Source organism: Ailuropoda melanoleuca, chromosome 7 (assembly GCF_002007445.2).
Source record: "Ailuropoda melanoleuca isolate Jingjing chromosome 7, ASM200744v2, whole genome shotgun sequence".
Taxonomy (NCBI): Eukaryota; Metazoa; Chordata; class Mammalia; order Carnivora; family Ursidae; genus Ailuropoda; species Ailuropoda melanoleuca.
Window position 1 is genome coordinate 48,315,405 of NC_048224.1, and position 4,838 is coordinate 48,320,242.

Consider the following 4,838-nt stretch of genomic DNA (forward strand, 5'->3'; position numbering starts at 1 on the left):
AGAGGCNGGTAGTCCTCCTCCTCCTCTCCCTCCTCCTCGTCCTCCTCCCCCTCCAGCTGCGGCAGCGGCCGCCCTGCCGCTGGAGCCCCGCTCGGTTCAAGATGAGTCATGCGTGACCAATCCCCTCCCCGCCAAGGCAGAGCGAGACACACACAGCGAGGCAGCGACCCAGAGACATACACACACAGACGTATAGACACACAGAACCTCAGAGCTGCTGACAGAGGCTCAGCTGACATACAAAGGCATCAGCTCCCCCACCCCCACTTCCACTCAGCTCTCACTACCGCCAGTCTCTCAGGGGGCACCCACGGCCCTTAGGCACAGCCCTACTTGCAGGTACAAGAGGGACCCATGGTCACACTTCGGACCGAGATGGATTCCATATAAAGTCGCACATTATACTCTGTTGATGTAGTCCCACTCCTGGTGCATCTGTGTACATACTGATGCAAACGATTATCTGTTCACACCACTTGCAGGAATACAAGGCACCCATCCATACACACCTGCACAAATGCCTCTGCTCCCTAACAACCAGAGTGGACTGGCTCCTAAGGGCTGAATGGGACTGGGTTGGGTGGGGGATGGGGAGTTACTTGGTGTGTGTGTGGGGAGGGGGCAGCTGTTGCCCTCAATTCTCCTAGGAGGGATTGCCTGGGATATCCCCATTTCCTTTGGGATTTGCTGAGCCATCCAGGCTCATGCACACCTCACCGTCTGTAGGGTTCTACTGCTAGAGAGGTGGGCAAGGCAAGGGAGCCCAGGCATGTGGCTGGGAGACACAACCCCTACACACACAAAACCCTCAGCCTCAAATGTAGAGGCTTACACATACTAACACTCCACAACACACACACACAAGTGGACACTCACAGCCTCCAGCCCCCTTCTCCACACACAAACTGAGCCTGGAGAGACACATGTAAATACACATCCTCGTTGAAAAACAGGTATGCACACTCAGACTTAGATCCAGCCTTATTGACATCACGACACCCGCACCCCCCACCATCAGGCACACCGTCACAACCCCTAATTGCCCTCATTTACAGATGTGCACCCCACACAACTGTTTTTACACCTGTACTCAGAGAAGAAAGCACAGACATCTACAGAGCTCCAAACCCACATAAAACCTCACGTCCTCTACTTGGACCCCCACAGATATGCACGCACATCCCTACAGATGGCAAAATAACCATTTATAGGCGGAAACAGCACACACAGCTCTGCAGACACAGGATTCCCGGTAGTTACAGCCTCAGTCATGCACACACGTGGGCACGCATGGCAGGCAAGGGTATCTGCACACCAACGTCACACTAAAAACCTACACCTACATCCCTGAAAGATACACATACTCTTCCATTACAGACACCAAGATACACAGGATCAGCCCCAGCCCCAGCCCCAGCCAGTGGCATCTCCCACCCCCTCTTAGTCATTTCCTGCTCTCAGACACAGAAATTCGGAGTGCAAAGTTTCTCTCTGAATCCTAATCTTTTACACGAAGAGCACGATTGCAATGAGAAAGCGAGTGAGATGTGTGCATATACACATGTGTGCACACACATACACACGCACCCTTAAACATCCGCGTAATCACAGAGGAACAACCTCCACCCCCTCAATGATCTCTTTGCACTGAATAAACTTGGCTACTATAGTATGCTCCTTAACCCTTGCAGCAACCCAACGAGGACGTTATGGTATTATACTTATTTTTTTAAGGAGGTTGCATGCCCAGCGTGGGACTCGAACTCGCCACCCTGAGATCAAGAGTCGCATGCTCTTCCGACTGAGCCAGCCAGGTGCCCCGTTATTATATTTTGTGTAGTTGAGGAAACAAGCTTACAGGAGCCTCATCTCAGGCTGTAGTAGCACTCAGACTCAAAAACCCAAACTCTTACCTACTATGCGGTTCCACTCCCAAATTTGGATTAGGTGCTCAGGAAATCACAACTGGGATAATCTCAATAGTGAGAGAGACTCTGGAGCCAGACTGCTGTGAAGCCAGTCTTAGCATTGCCCCTTGTTACCTGGTAACCCCCGGACAAGGTGTTCAGTCCCTGGCTCGGCCTCAGTTTCCTCATCTGTGAAATGGGGGTGACAACAGAGCCCACTTCTTATCCTTGTGAAAACTGAGCAAATGATCCATGTCAAAGGGCTCCCATCATGACAGCATGGACGGGCTACATTTTCCAGGTGTGATTCTACTAGACGCTGTATCAGTTGTTTGTTTTGCTTTGTTTTTTTTGATGGGGATGGCAGGGCATACATCAATCAAATAATCTAATATTCTTCTGAATAATTTACCTAAGGGAGCTGCAGAACACTTATTCCAACCCAAGGCTTGCCTGACCTCAAAAAGGACGGGAGTGAACTTAACTTTGGAAAAGAAATCTCTCTTCTGACAACTCCTGACTCCAGCAGAAAAGAGTCCATATGTGAGTGACCTTGGCAAAATCAGGATCAGCAAACTCAGGGCATTCCATTGAGATACTTGATTTCTTCCTACAGGAGACTGTGGGCAAGTCACTTAGGTTCTCTGAGCCTTAGTTTCCTTACTTGCAAATAGAGATACCAACACTTATCTCTCAGGAATGTAGTGACAACGAACCACCTATTAAAAACTAATATTTTAAAAGTGTCGCCTCAGTTTCTGGCACTGTAGAAACACCTTAAGTGTGTAATGTCATTCGGAGTCTGTACCTACAACGTCATCAGCATCGTGCAGGTATGACGTCATAAGCATCCTGAAGGTACAATGTGATCTAGTCCTTACCTCATTCTTTCTCCTGGGCACTAAACAGGATGTGGTCATCTCATCCTCCAAGTTGAATTTAGCCATCTTTCTCCACCTGAGTCTAGGTCCAAAGTTTGAATTTAAAAAAAGAGACTTCAAGAGTAACTGGATAATTCAAGGGAGCTCCCCCTGCACCCCCCAGCAGCGGTTCCGCCCCACTGGGGTGTAATTCTAGGAAGGTAATGTGAGCCCAGGGGAGGCTAGAGACCCAGCGTCACACTTATTTACTCTGACAGCTAAATTGGTGAGCAAGGGGGGGGGACGTTAGATGAAAGCCATTTCAGAGTAAATACTCAATACAAGATTTAAACATGCAGGTTTGACAAATGGGAAATGAGCAATGGCTAGAGACATAGGCAGTACACCCTTTCCCAGCTCAGGACCCAGTCCTCACCTTGTGACCCTCCTGGGCATTTCCTGTTTGAGTAAAGGAAAGACCACAGAATGGGGTATGGACTGCATGACCTGGGCAAAAGCAATTTGCTCCTCTGGCCTCGGTGTCCTCATCAGTAAAATGTGTGTGTTATTTAAATCAGATCACCAGGGAGGTGATAGAAACAGCACTAGCCTTGGAGACAGATAGATCCAAGGTCACCTCCTGGTTGGATGAACTTGGAAAAGTCACCTAACTGGACCTCCGTTTTCTCACCTATGGGGATGATATCAGTCTCAGAGGAGTAAATGGAATAATCAGTGTGACAAGGCCTTTTAGACCTCAAGTACACCGCGAATGTGAGCAACCGTAGTCACCCAGAGTCCCCTACCAGTTCTGACATTCGCTGTGTGAATTCAGGCCGGCTCTTACTCCTTGCCAGGCCAGGCATTGGAAACACAGAGTGAACCATCCTGGTCCTCGCCTGTGAGGAGCCCAGTCTACGGGGAGAGAAGACAGCCCCAGCATTTGCAGCCTGATGTGACTGGAGCTACACAGTGGCTGGCACAGAGGAGGGGCGTTTCACCTGGCTTACAGGGCAGGTGTGGCAGGAAAGGCGCCCTGGCGGAGGTGACCTCTGAGTGGAGTCCTAGAGGCTGAGGGACTGTGACTCAGGCCGCGCCTGAGGGGAGCTGGGTCAGGACGGAGAGTGGGTGCCCAGGAATGGTCTGCTAGATGAAGCTGAGGAGGTCCAAGGAACCAGACCGTGGCGGGCTGAGTGCCGGGTGAGGAGTTTGGGTTCATCTCGAACGCTACGCGTCTTGCAGCCGCACTGTACAGAAAGCAGCACCCTGTCTCTGCAGAGGCGGTGGGACCTGGTGACTAGGGAGTCTGGGTTTGGAGTCGGGTAGCCTGAGCCCCTCCTGATGCTATGACACACTGGTTGTGGGGCCTAAGGCAGGCGCCGAACTCTAGCAGCCTCGGTTTCCTCAACCATAAACGAGGCATTAACAGAGAACCCACATGAGCTGCGATGAGCCCGGAAGACCAAGAGACATCTCCAAGTTAGAAGCCCGGCACCGGCCTGGCACCCAGCAAGCACGTGGTCGCCCAGCGAGCGTCACGAGAGCACAGAAAGTGCTCATTAAGTGGCGAGTCCTCAACGGGCTAGATGTCCCCTCCTCACCGAATTCTGCCCTGGCCACGCTGTTTGAAGTAAATCTCTCCTATTGACCTTTTTTCCAGCAGAGGGTAGAGAAGGCTGAAGAACAGGTTACACTAAGATAAGCCCTGTACCACCTGCTAGGGAACGTCAGCTTTCACATACAAACTCTGAAGGGCCGCCACAGGCTTTTAAGCATGAGGATGACGTGGTCAAATTGGTTTGGAAAGATGACTGAAGCAGTGGCTTGAGGATAGACTCGAAGGAGCTGAGCCCTTCACGGAGTCCTGAAGGTATCGCAATAATCTAAGGGAGAGGTGAGTCGGCTCTTGCAGGGACAGGAAGGATGGAAAGAAGGAATATAATGAAGACATTATTGTCACCTGTCACTTTGTTATGTTATATATGACCATATATTATATATATTTCTAACTCTATATAAAACACACACAGGCTCCTAAATAATATTTATATATTGAAGCTACATAACCATA